Source organism: Lathyrus oleraceus, chromosome 5, assembly GCF_024323335.1.
Source record: "Lathyrus oleraceus cultivar Zhongwan6 chromosome 5, CAAS_Psat_ZW6_1.0, whole genome shotgun sequence".
NCBI classification, from domain to species: domain Eukaryota; kingdom Viridiplantae; phylum Streptophyta; class Magnoliopsida; order Fabales; family Fabaceae; genus Lathyrus; species Lathyrus oleraceus.
The window spans coordinates 298,560,384-298,574,574 of record NC_066583.1 but is presented as its reverse complement, the minus strand read 5'-3'; the positions used below and the strand labels follow the sequence as shown (position 1 = coordinate 298,574,574).

Below are 14,191 nucleotides of genomic sequence, written 5' to 3'. Positions count from 1 at the left end.
CCTTATATTAAGACCTTTCCAACCATTACTCACATGACCATGTTTGGATTTTCCATATGGGACTTTCTAAGAGGTGAAGGTTTATGTCCAATTATGCAATTCACTTTGTAACTTCATGCACAAGCTAACAGTAGGCCTTGTACACGTCCAAACCATCCTCAAATGATATCAGCTTGCATTTCCATCCAATTTTGGGCCTCACATGCGCCTGTACAGGCCCATGCATGGAGGACCCAATTCTCATGCACATGAGCATTTCACTTGCTTGCTTCAGCTCCAGCTATAAATACATGCTCCTCCTCATTCAAATCTCAACCTTAAGGTGATCTGAAAGGCTGCTGAAGTGAAAACCCAACCTTACTCAAAGGAACTTCCATTTTCATTTTTCAAATTCAAGCTTGAATTTCAACTTCCTTGGTTGATCTTCAAGTTCCAATTCCTCAGCCTTGCATCCTCATCATCACAAGATCAAAGTGGAAGCAAGAATTTGAGTTGATCGTGCTGTTTAAAGATGCTCTTCAAAGGTATAACACCAAACTGTTTTGATCTAAAGCTTGCTATACAATGTGAATTGCTTGCATTTGAACTGTTTTCTGAAGTCCTCGAGCAAGAGGCAGGCCAATGGTGGTCTTGATTTCTTGATTTGAACGATTTCAGTTTGCATACCTTGAATTTCAAGCTCAGATTTCTCACTTAATAGAAACATTGAGCACAATCCAAGGTTACAGGGGTGATGTACATCACCCCAACTTCATTTTGGTACCACGTTTGTTTATTTTCATTGAGGTTCAAAAACCTGCGCGTCGTGGCCGGAAGTTGTTTGCTGGCCGGAGAAGATGGTGTTTTCCACCATCATCCTCATGTGGATGCCTTGTGTCCATCAGATCTTGTGGAAACGTTCTAATCTCAGCCATGCGTTTTGTTGACTTATCTTAAATGCTTATGTTTCGCGCTTGACTCAAGACCATGGTACATCAGCGCCTCTGAGCCCTTGGATGACGCCACGTCAATTAATGAACTCAATCCAAGCGCTCCTGATTTTTGGTTATTTCTATTTTTCTGTTTTATTTTCTTTTAATTCCTTTTAATTTCAAAAATTCATAACTATTTTATTTGAAGTCACAAAAATATGAGACCAATGGCAAAAAAATTCTTGAAAAATCTAGTTTCGTAATCTGATTTTTAATTATTTTTGTGACTTCATTTAATATTTTTTGTGAATTATTTTGTTTTTAATAGTTTTTAATTCATTTTAAATACTTTTTGATATCTGAAAATTCAAAAAATATTTTCTTAACACATGGATCATGATAAGTCTATGAAAAATAGTCTCATCAATTTCTTAATTGATTTGAGATTTAAATTCATTTGTGTTATTTTTTCTTTGTTTTTTAATTGTTTTAAAATAGTTTCTGTTTTCAAAAAATGTTGAAATTTTTTGTCAAACCTTGTTTGACCATGTTAGACCTATGATGATTCAATTGGACTTGTTGAAGTTGATTTGAATTGGATTTGAGGTTTGACCATATTTTGTTCATTTTATTTTATGTTTTATTTTAAATTCCAAAAATACCAAAAAATATGTTTGACTTGTTGACTTCTAATCTTCATTTCTCTTCTGTTTTACATTGGTTGATAATGATTTGATTCACATTTGATCATTGTGTTTTGATTATGCCATTTGGATTCTCCTTTTATTCATTTCATTTTCATCTTACTTCTTCTTTTTATTTTGGCCAATGAGTTAATGATTTGTGGTTAGTCTTGACATATGAGAGGCTTAACCTTCTTTGATCCAAATCAAACTCAACTTGATCAAAGATCAAGTGAGTTGCTTTGTATCCAAGATAGGTTGCTTCTTGGTCAAGCAAAAAACCTAAAGTCCATACAAGGCTTTCCTTCTTTTCTTTTGGCATGGCAAGTTGTAGGAGCTTGACTTACTAGTCATGGTCTCTAACTTGTGTTTATTTGCCTATAGTTTTATTGACCGACCTCAGATAGGTGTGACTACTACATTAGTCAACTTACGATTGCTTAACATAACGCTAAATTGTTTTATGACACACTAACATTAACCACTAATTACTAACTTTAATTTCAGCATTTAATTTCTTGCAATTTACTTTAATGCAATTTACTTTCTTGCTCATTTATTCATATTGCTTTTCCCTTTGCTCACTTGAGCTCATATTTTATGTTTATGCCATTTTTCCTTTTGCTCACTTGAGCTCATTATTGTATATAAATATATTGTTGCTTTGTGTTTGTTTTGTCTTTGTTTGTGTGAATCCAATGCAAAAAGGAGAAAGGACTTAGAATTAGGACCTTACCTATGCTTAAAGGAGTTCAAGAGCAACTAGGCCTCATGCCTTTAGAATTCTAAATCTTAACGTTGACTTCAAAGGACCCCTAATCTAAACTCATTCTTTGTCCATTTCTCTTATTGTGTTGTGAACTTTTTTATGTTTGTTCGTGTGTGATAGGCCATCCTGAGATAGTAAGAAGGACCATTGTCATGAGTATCCAAGTTAAGAGAGACAAGCCAAATGGAGATCCTAGGAGCTTGAATATATATTTGTTTGATTGCTTGAGTGATTGTTAAGTCTAAAGGAAATGAGCATCTTGAATCATCTTTATGATTTCAAGAAAAGGAACTCCAAGGGTTTTATCTCTTCTCTTATCTTTGCATGTTTAGGACTAGCCCTTATCTTCTTCTCTCCACTCTAACCCAAGCCAAACTCATTTTGTGCAAACTTTGACATTGTTTTCAAAATAGAAACCTAGGCCTTATGCCTTTGATTTTCCAAAATCTTTTCATTAATACTCATTGTGAATGAATCTTAATCATACTTTGACTTCATTTTGTAAATACTTTTAACTTGTAAATACTACTCACTTCAAGTTGCTTTTTGTGGTTCCAATGGCCACCTTTGTTGAAATTTTTCATAAACATTAGCCATAGGTTTGAGTTATCATAGTGGTTGATGTAAACCTCACCTTATCCTTAGTGATTGGACTATAAGTCTTCCATACTTATTATAGGGTGGATCCCTCACTAGTATGTTGAAGCTCTCCTCACATGGTGGATTGTTGGTTTAGGTTGAGTTTTCTCCCTTTGATAACAAAAGACCTTAAGGCTTTTGATCAAATTAATTCACCAATCTTTTGAGTTTTTTACCCTGAACTACGAGGTTTTGATCCTACCTTTGTGATGGTACGTAGGCAATGGGTTCATCCATTCAAACAACAAAATTGTAAATATGTGTATTCTCTTCTCATCTCCCCAATCTTGTTTGCACAAATCTTTTCACAAATACCAACCTACAACACATTTGTAAAAAGGGCTCCCTTAGAGTACTAAGGATGTTTTGGGTGCTTAAAACCTTCCCATTTCATAACCAACCCCCTTACCCAGATCTCTGACATTTTTATTAGTTTTTGATTTGATAAAACTTCTTACTTGGCTTTTGTTCGCTTTTTAGCCTTTCCTTTGGATAAATAAAAGCGCGGTGGCGACTCGAATTGTATGTTTACTTTTGATTTAGTCAATAAATCATAAGGTAACGAATACCCCGCTACACTTATGCTTTCTGATATATGCTTTCATTGCTGCCTATCTGTACTGGTTTTCTCTTTTATATATGAATATCCATTTCCTGCCTATATTTCTGTCCTTTTGATTCTGACAAAAAGGGGGAAAACTAAAACAACTCTGATGAAAATATATATCTAAAACCTCTCAAGGCACTGCGAATATTAAATATCTTAATGACTTATAAGAACTAAAGTTATGTAGGATAATAGCTAAGGTACAAAATCAACTACCACACAAGGAAGGTCCGGTAAGAACTTTTGTTAAATCTGATAATCCAACTCAAGGGGAGTTCGTTCTCTTTATCTGATTCTGAGATACTACTTATTATTTCATCATCACTCTGACTTATTTTGTCATCATCAAAAAGGGGGAGATTGTAAGAACAAATTTAGTTCTACAATGTATCTCTAAGATTTTGATGATAACAAAGGATGAAACAAAAATGGTACCCTAACAAAAAATTTCTAAGTGTGTAGGACTTTGATCAAAACAAGCAGATAGACAATAATAAGATACAGAATCAAGAGCTAAGATGCTACTCAGAAGATACGTGACCAGAAGCTCTGACTCTGATCCAACGCATGCGTTAGATAAACTAAAGAAGTCAGACACTCTGAAGGAGAAGAGTGACTCTAGACTCTAAAGACGTATGCTCTGAATAAGTCAAATAAAGAGAAATTCTGAAGACAGTCATCAACAAGCATCCTCTGATGCTGCAAATTGCTAAATGAAGACTCTGACTATAGGATCCTCTTATTCAAGAAAGCTTAACTTTGAAGAAACTCGCTTATGGAAAGAAACTATTTTTAGAAGGAAGTTATGGCGCTCCAAATACTACCTTGGAAAGAACACGAAGGATGGAACGCCTTCCAAAGAACATACCTGAAACACACGAGAATACAATACTTCCACCACTCATTATTTCACTCTCTCACGAGCTGCTTCTCTAACGTGAGAATATTTCTTGTTCTTATCTTGTGTAATCTCTGCTTATTGTTAGAAGCAATATTCATTACTGTAATCATATCATTGTTAAGATATTTCCTCAAGTGACTTTGTGAAGTTTGATTACTTGAGAGGGCTAAGGGATTATTATTCTCTTAGACGATTGTTTGTGTAATCTTTCAAGATTAGTGGATTAAGTCCTTTTTGAAGGCGAAATCACCTTTGCCGGGTGGACTGGAGTAGCTTTGAATTTCAAACGAACCAGTATAAAATTCTATGTTGAATTCTTTTGTTTCTGCGTGTGTCTAAGTTCTAAAAAGTTTTTATTTTCCTAAAACAATTCAAACCCCCTTTCTTGTTTTTCTCTACCTTCATAAGAAGGGTACACCTGTCAGAATTTTGCATCACATTTTATTTTGAAACACTTTATGTTGGGTTGGTTTAGTCTCGGGGTTTGGGTAAAAATTGTTCGAGAACTTCATCTTGGTCTTTGTGTATGTGGGACATAATGAAGTTTTCGTGCCTATTGCAAAGTCCCTATCTAATAGAGCATACCAAAGCCCAGATTTTGTATGGAAAATTCTTTCAAAGCCTAGGTTTCACCTGGAGAAACATCTTCAGAGCTTTTACAAGTATTTGTGACCTTTCGTCAAGTGCTTACCTTTTGTGAGTTCCCTTTTTTTCCTGTTTGCAAGCTCTCCCTGCCTTTTTCATGGAGAGAATTTCACTGAGACAACTTACCTTTTATGAGTTTATTTCGCTGCCTTGTGCATGAAATCACGTCTCGGTGCTTACATTTTGTAAGTCCCCTCGTTGCCTTTTGCACGAGAAGGGTACCCCTGTTAGAACTTTGCATCATGTTTTATTTTGAAACACTTGATGTAGGTTTGGTGAGTCCCGGGGTTTGGGTAGCCATGATTCGAGAACTTCATCCCCGCCGTTTTGCCTGAGGGACATTATGAGGTTTTCGTGCCTACTGCAAAATACTCATCTATCAGAGCATGCCAAAGCCCATATTATGTTTGGTAAATCCTTTTAAAGTCTAGGTTTCACCTAGAAAATCATATTCAAACCTTTTGTTTAACCTTTTGTGAACATTTGTGACCTTTCGTCAGTTTCTTATCTTTTGTGAGTATCCCTTTGCCTTTTGGAAGTTTTCCCTTCCTTTCGCACAGAAAAGAGTTTGATGCCTTTTGCACGAAATCATGTCTCGCCACTTGCCTTTTGTAAGTCCTCGTTGCCTTTTGCACGAGAAAGTTATTCTTGACAAACTTTTCACCTTGAGAAGAAGATAAAAGACTGGACGAATGACCAACTCCCTTCTTGATTGCTTTGAAGTACCTGACATGGGTTTGGTGAGTCCCAGAGTCGTAGACATATTTTGAAAGCTTTTTCCCGTGCCTTTTGCATAGGGAAATCCCTCTTTCAGCTTACCTTTTGTAAGTTCCCTTTGCCTTTTGCATGGGATATACTTATTTCAACTTACATTTTGTGATTACCTTCAGCCTTTTGTAGAGGAGAACCCTCTTATTCTTACTTACCTTTTGTAAGTTCCCTCGGTCTTTTGCGCGATGAATTTTGTCTCAATTTGCTTACCTTTTGTATGTACCTCATTCCTTTTGCATGTGAAATATCATGCCAATTGTTTGTCGTAATTCCCTTATAACTTTTGTACAAGAGAGTTACCTCATCCTATACTTGCCTTTTGCAAGTCCTCTCCGCCTTTTGCACGAGAGATACCCTTATTGCCTTTTGCATAAGAGATTGCATTTCCTATTCACTTCACGAGTATTCATAGCCTTTTTCTAAGAGATCTTCTTATCCTTTCGCTAAGGAGTTTTCTAACTACCTTTTGTATGAGAAATTCATTCTAGCTTTCTTCTTAACCTTTTGTTGAGAAGTTTCCTCATTGCTTTTCGCATGGGAAATCATATCCATCTTCATGTGTCTCTTAGCCTTTCACTAAGGAGTTTTCTCATTACCTTTTGTATGAGAAATCACCTCCAACTTTCTACTTAACCTTTTGTTAAGAAGTTTTCTCATTTCCTTTCGCATGAGAAATCATTTCCATCTTCATGCATCTTCTTAAACTTTTTATTAATAAGTTTTCTCATTACCTTTTGTATGAGAAATCCCCTCCAACTTTCTTCTTAACCTTTCGTTGAGAAGTTTTCTCATTGCCTTTCGCATGAGAAATCATTTCCATCTTCATGCGTCTTCTTAACCTTTTTGTTGAGAATTTTTCTCATTACCTTTTGTATGGTAAACCCCCTCCAGCTTTCTTCTTAACTTTTTGTTAAGAAGTTTTCTCATTACTTTTTGCATGAGAAATCATTTTCACCTTCATGCGTCTTCTTAAACCTTTTGTTGAGAAGTTTTTTCATTACCTTTTGTATGAGAAACCCCTTCTAGCTTTCTTCTTAAACTTTTGTTGAGAAGTTTTCTCATTGCCTTTCGCATGAGGAATCATTTCCTTCTTCATGTGTCTCCTTAGTCTTTCTCTAAGGAGTTTTCTCATTTCCTTTTGTATGAGAAATTCATTCCAGCTTTCTTCTTAGTCTTTCGCTAAAGAGTCTTCTCATTTCCTTTCGCATGAGAAGTCGTATCCATCTTCATACGTCTTCTTATCCTTTCTTTAAGGAGTTTTCTTATTACCTTTTGTATGAGAAATTTATTCCATCTTTATAACCTTTTGTTGAGAATTTCAATCCCCTGTAGACTTTTGTCGAGGAGTTATTACTACCTTTTGTATGAGAATCTCACTCCCAGCTTTCTCTTTGACCTTTTGTCAGGGAGCTTCTCATCACCTTTTGTGTGAGAAACCTATCCTTTTGATAATAATTTTCTTTTCATCTTGCTAAGAAACTTTCGTTACCTTTTGTACGAGAAACCATATCCCTAGCAAAGTCTTCTTTCACCTTCATCTTTCTTCTTGACCTTTTGTTAAGAGTTTCCCATTGCCTTTTGCATGAGATATTACATTCACCTTCGTGTGCTTTCTTGGCCTTTTGCTAAGATTTCCTCGTATGCCTTGTGCGTAAGGAAATGTTATACCTCTTTGCTTGCCTTTTCAATATCTCCTCTACCTTTTGTAGCAGGGAATTAAGTCATTTCTCAGTTAAGTTGTGCTTGCCTTTTGCATAAGTTTCTTGTTTACCCAAGTCATTTCTTTGCCTTTTGTGTAAGTTTCTAGTTTACCTATGTATCCTTTGGTACTTTCCTTTTGCAAATACGTGATGTTTTTATCTTCGTGGAATCCTACGGGAATACCTCGATTACCAGTATATGCCAAAACTTGTTAGTGGAGGCAAAGCAAAAAAGAAAGGGAAGAAAAAAAGGAAAGATAGAAAAGAGAAAGAGAATAAATCATATCGCATTAGCATATTGCATACGCCATGCATGTCTAACATTTTTTTCACAACTACCCTTTTCCCCACCAATATTTGGAACTAATTCCTAACAGTTGCCCATACAGAAGCCATCTCATCCATCCCACATCCCAGTGAAGAAATTCATTAAAACCTGTCTTCATATTACATTCCATTTGTTCCTTGTGGGAAATGTTTTTGATATTTTTGTAGTTAATGCCCTCCTACCTCGAATGTCAGAAAGCAGTTGCTATCCATACATTCAGATCCGAGAAGATTAAATAGGGATAGTTGTCATATCCTGAAATTTACCATATCCTTCACAATGATCACCTAGGTCAATAACCCTAATCATGTGCATGTCTTCATGGTTAGTCATTTCATTTGCATAAGCTTTGGACCAATACAAGAGGACATGTATCTTGGATTCAAAGCATTATTTCTTGTACCTGGTGGAAGCTAGGGTTTCCTAGAAACTTGAGTTTTTTCAGTCAATCAAAGCCCTAATTGGTGGCACCTTTGGTCCTTGTGTGTGCGCTTGGTTTTGATGATTCATCTTGGATTCTTGGTGAAGCAAAATCCTAATTTGCGCTATCTCTTCTTGTGGATACTTCTAACCCTAGTTTCATCTGGGTTACCATCATTCATTTGTGAATCGTTCATTGGTTTATTCAAGCTCTATTCGAGGTATTTTGTCATTGGTTCATCAGAGATGTCATTGGTTAGGATTGGATCCATTTCAAGTCTCATTTGTCCCATCCATAATCATTTCAGCTGGTCACTGTCATTCTTGATGGTTCACCCATTGGTCTTTGGTCTATTCAAGCTTATTTCAAAACCATATCATTCACTTTCTTGGTTAAGGTCTTGGTTTATGCTTGGTTCATTGGATAGTCATGTCCACTAGTCCATTCAATCAGTCCACAGTTCAATTTCATTCATGTTTATTTCAAAACAATTCAAAGTTACAAATGTCATTCAATTCATATTATGTTCATTCCATTTCCAAGATGTTCATATCCATACAAGATTACAAGAATTGGTCAATTTTGTTATATTTGACTTTTGATCAATAATTGACGTTTTGGTCAATCAGTTTACCAAAGTCAGTTGACCCTCCCTTGTCCCTATAAGGCATGTTTCTATCATTCTACCATGTTCCAATACTAAAATCATTGTTTCATTGGTTTTTGCATGATTATGAGGCTTGGTCCATTTCTAGGTTGGACCACCTTTTGGACCAAAAAGTCAGGTCCATGACCAGGTCCATTTCCTAGTCAGACCAACATTTGGACCTACCTAATTTTTGCCGCTTTTAGCCTTTTTTTTTCATTTCAAAAGATCCAATTATCATTTTAAAGTCAAATACCATTGATTTTCCTTATACCATCATACACTAATACACATTTCCACCATTAATCCAATAATCCATCACATTATAACACAAATTATATTTAACCATTAATATTCATATCTCATACAATAATAATTCCATACATATACAAAATTCCATTTATTCAATTTCCAAATACCTTTTACATAACCATACATAATTTCAAATTCACAATATAAACCATTACAACAGTATCCAACATGATCAAAACTAGTCTAATGATCCAAAGCTCATAAATCCATATCCAATTTCATGACCAAAGAAAAACTATGACATGATCCATCATAACTAAGAACCATGATAACATCTCAAGTCAACCTTGCCTTAGCCATTGAAACCACAACCCTGCATCACCACAAAAACTCAGTTCAAAAGTCTAAACAGAAAACATTCGCAAAATTTTCATTTCACTTCTGACTACAATCAAGAAACTTAGAACCTATTTAACTTCACACAACCTAAACCTTCTTCCAACTAACTTATCCTAACTAACTCTTTGTAACTAACTTTCACCTTTCAACAAACTAACCTAACCGGCTTGTAACAAACTTCGCAAGCTTCTAACAAAATGAATAAAAACTATAACATAATTTGAGAAGAACATAATAGAAATCAGAAACTATATAAATAGAACAATCACCATTTTTCAATTGGGAACTCATTTTCCATATTTTTGGCATCACCTTTGAATTCTCCTTCAACTTATTTTCCAGATTTTTGCATCACCTTCGAATTCATCTTCAACTCTCAGTTTCGAAACTCTCACAAGAATTCATCACCTCTCACTTCTCTCGCAAATCAACAACCACACACGCTGATTCATAACTCACAATGCACACACAAGAATAACAACACAATCAACAGGAGAAGAAGAAGACGATTTGAAATGCAAAGAAAGAGTTCAAGAAAGTCGTACCTGACGCCGATGTGTGCTCTAGTGAGCCTTCAATCACCTTCTTTGTTTTTTCAAAATTTAGTTACAGGAATGTAGTTCTTCACGAGGGGAATCAAAGCCCCAATGTGGGGTGGATCGATTTCCCTCCGATGCGATTTAATTCCATTTTTTCATGTTAAGGTTCATCAAGATTTTGTTTTGATTTGAGAAGTTATCGAGGAATTAGGGAATTTTAGTGGTAGATTCGGATATAGGGCGTCAAAATAGGTTAGATGTTGTCTTTAGTTTGTTAATTGGAGTGCTTATGCCGACGAGGATAGCCTCCGGAATGGCGGAGGGAGAAATAGAAGCAGAAAATGAAATGAGATAGAAGAGAGATCCGCATTTGTGTTATTTGTTCTGAGTTTCTCTTTTCAACATGTTGCACGTGCGTTAATTGGTATTAAGTGATTTGAGTTACTTATCCACCTCAGCGCTAACTCATTGTCGTGTCAATGTTCAGCCTTATCCATTTCCAATGCATATGATGAAATTCCGTGTGGCCTTGGTGTGTTGGGCTTAGGCCAAAATCTACTAACATTATATTGTTTTTTCTAGTGTACCTCTGCTTGCATGTAGAATTGGTATGGGCCATCCTTTTGGGCCCAGGTGCGCCAGAACCTTATTTGCATCCTGTTTTGGATTGTTGGCCCCTCTTTTTTGTGCTTTTTTAAAATACTTTTTTCTTGTTTTTTTTTTGCATGTTTCTCTTGATTATTTTGTACTATTTTGTCACCACATTTCACTATAAATCTTGATATTTGCTACCATGAAAAAATGTGATATATTTGGCATTTACTTGTTAATTTCACTTAGAAACTTTTGTAGAATTTTAATTCATTTTTAATTGAACATTTTATTTCTTGGCTGATTATTATAATCGTTGGCTGTGGTATTTCTATATGATTTATCTAATTTTCATGTTCATGTGATTTGAGTTAATACATGTTGATTTCAACTTGTCAATTTGATCCATAATTCATGTTAGATTGATTTTTGACATATGGTTAATTCTATTTAATTACCCATTGATTTTTGACATATGGTTAATTCTATTTAATCGCCCATTAATTTTTTGAATATCTTAAGCTTCAATTTAATGGATATGTGCCATGTATAGGTCATTTTCGTTCACCTTGATCATGTGGTTCATTTATGATTAATTGTCCATATTGATCCATTCCCATGTGAATTGATGATTGCCATTGAACATGTTTACATTTGATGCATTGTTCTCATTTGTTTTCATCCATACTAATTCATTTGCTTGTGTGATTACCATGACCATTGAGACTTCAAGTTCAATCCAAGAGACTTTCCTATTATGATCATTAATCATCATTTGCCTTGTATTGATTAAGGACACCGTGCCACTTGATTTTTTTAGGCATGGTGCTTGGGTTGTAACTTATATGGTTTTCATTCTTACCTTTTGTATTGTTTGGTATCATTCCCCCATTGTGGGTCACATGTACCCCCATCCCATGCAAGTGTAATAGCTTAGGGTTTATATTTTTTATCGTTTTCTATGCATGCTAACTTAAAAGATAAACCCAAACGATAAAAAGATAATTTTCAAAAGAGGAAAAGCACACTTGATCCAACGTCAAATGTTTTCCAAATTAAACTCACTTCAAAGCAACAAGAGTGTTTGATCCAACAATAAGTACCTTTTCATCATTATCCATTCTCTCATACCACTTCTACTTCTCAACCCTATCTATATCTCTATCTTCATTATTCACACACACTTTTTCACAATAAATTCCAAACACTTGATCCAATGTCAAGTGCATTTTCAAAATCTTTTCTCAATAAACTGGAAAGTAAAAGTGGGGTGTATGTATTTGTACACAACATTCAAGTACTTGGGTTGTCGATTGTACCTAGCTCTTGGCCTGATGCTTGACTTTCATTCAAAACACCTAACAATAAAACGAGTTCAATCTGGTGCTCTGAGAGAGAAAAAAAGTGGTTAGGATGTCACTGTCCTATCAACTTCGGGGTGTTCTGATTGTTGGATATACTTAGCCAAGGGTTAGATACTTGTCTCCCTCTAATTACCAAGGATTGGACTTGCCAAATCATTTCACAATAAAAATTCCTTTTGGATTGAAAAGAGTGATTAGGATGCAACTGTTATCTCAACTCCCAACTATTCAGATTGTTGGACGTACTTAGCCAAGGGTTGGATGTTTGTCTCAAAGTCTAAAATCAACCCCTAACCAATCAAATCAATTTTTTTTGCCTTGGGGCACCTTGCAAATCTTCCTTTTCAGGAAGGGCATGTTACTTCCGTTCTACCGTGAGCGAAGCTTAAGCCTTCATGTGTGAGTATACAAGTAATGTTTAATTGCTAGAGTGCGATCTAAGCGCATCCATTCTACCGCAAACAAACAAACACTTAAAGCTCACATGCTCGAGCATACAAATAAGTTGATTGTAGAACGTGAATGTAAATATTATTCATTAAAAATAATCAAACAATAACTTTGTTTTGTGATCGGAACTACGGAGCCCTAACTTCCTTATTACACGAATGAGGATATGTAGGCACAAGGGTTCGAAACCTTGGTGAGCACACTAATTTAAAACTTATTTTCTTTTCTCATTCACCTCTTTAACCGATAGAAAGTAACATTCAGATAAACAACATCCATACGCATTGATACAAGCATAGTGGTTCACATCGAGTACGATGGATGTGAGGGGTGTTAATACCTTCCCCTTGCATAACCGACTTCTGAATCCGCTCTTGGTTGTGAAGATCATTCTCTTTGGGGTTTTGTTGCTATTTTCCCTTTTCTCTGGCATAAATAAAATTCGATGGTGACTCTGTAATTTTTGCGACGCGATACTGATATTTCATCAAAAAAGTTGGATAATGGATTGATAATTATCATCTACATGCCTTATAGGCATCCAATGACAAATGTATTAATAAATGGTTTGCCAACATAATGATTCAACCAACTTACTTGAAAGTTTTAAACGATTAATATTCATTCACCAACTTTAAGAGAAATGTTATAAATATTAGACTAAAAATAGTAATATTTATAGTTACTTTATTTTATTTGTATGAGGCTCGTTAAGTAAGTCCATTAGATTGAGATTCATCTCTATTTAAACAAATTAATTCTAGTATTGTAAATTACAACTTTAAAATATATTAAAATATTTTTCTACATAATTAAAATACTTCAAGATCAATTAAGTCACTTGTTATCAACTTTCCACTTTTAGGACATCCGCCATTTATATCTATGTATCTCATCTAATATTGATAGACGCGAAGAGCTCCGTTAATAGTCTCACCACATATATATGACAATATGTGGAATGAAAATATATTTATAATTGAGGATAAATCCTCATCTTAAAAGCTAATTTTATAAATTTGAATTAATTCAATTGAGATTCTAAAAACTTCTAATTCCCCTTGATTATACCAATCAAAATCTCCAAATAACTTAACTAAAATTTTAGATTAATCATCAAACTTATTTGTTGAGAGTGATACAATTTACCGTAAATAGGAACACACATAGACAATTTAACAAACATTTTATAATAGGAAAATAACAAACAATTCAACAAACATTTTATAATAGGAAAATAACAAACAATTCAACAAACATTTTATAGAATACTAAATTAAAATATTTATATTGTAATGATCAAATTGAGACCATATCATTTTGGTGGTTTACTAGTCAAAACTTATTTACAGACACTACATTGTTGTGAGGCTGTCGTGGGCTGGTAGAATACTAAGCACAGAATCTAGTTTATAGCTTCCACTGTCACAATTATTAATACTAAGAAAACTAAGTGTGATCCCACATGACAAATAACATTAAATATTGTAATGTGCATTTCTTGTTTATATTATTCACATGCTGATTGCCAAAGTTAGAAGAGTACTCACATGCTGTGTCACAAAATACAACATT

At 34.8% G+C, this 14,191-nt stretch overlaps 1 long non-coding RNA gene across 1 annotated transcript; it reads right to left on the bottom strand.

Moving 5' to 3' along the window:
* Nucleotides 1–9,406: 9,406 nt before the first annotated feature.
* LOC127084096 (uncharacterized) lies at nt 9,407–10,683 on the bottom strand. Its single transcript, XR_007788619.1, has 2 exons — nt 10,218–10,683; nt 9,407–9,646 (listed from the first exon to the last, which is right to left on the bottom strand). It is a non-coding gene; the product is annotated as an uncharacterized LOC127084096 (long non-coding RNA).
* Nucleotides 10,684–14,191: the final 3,508 nt, after the last annotated feature.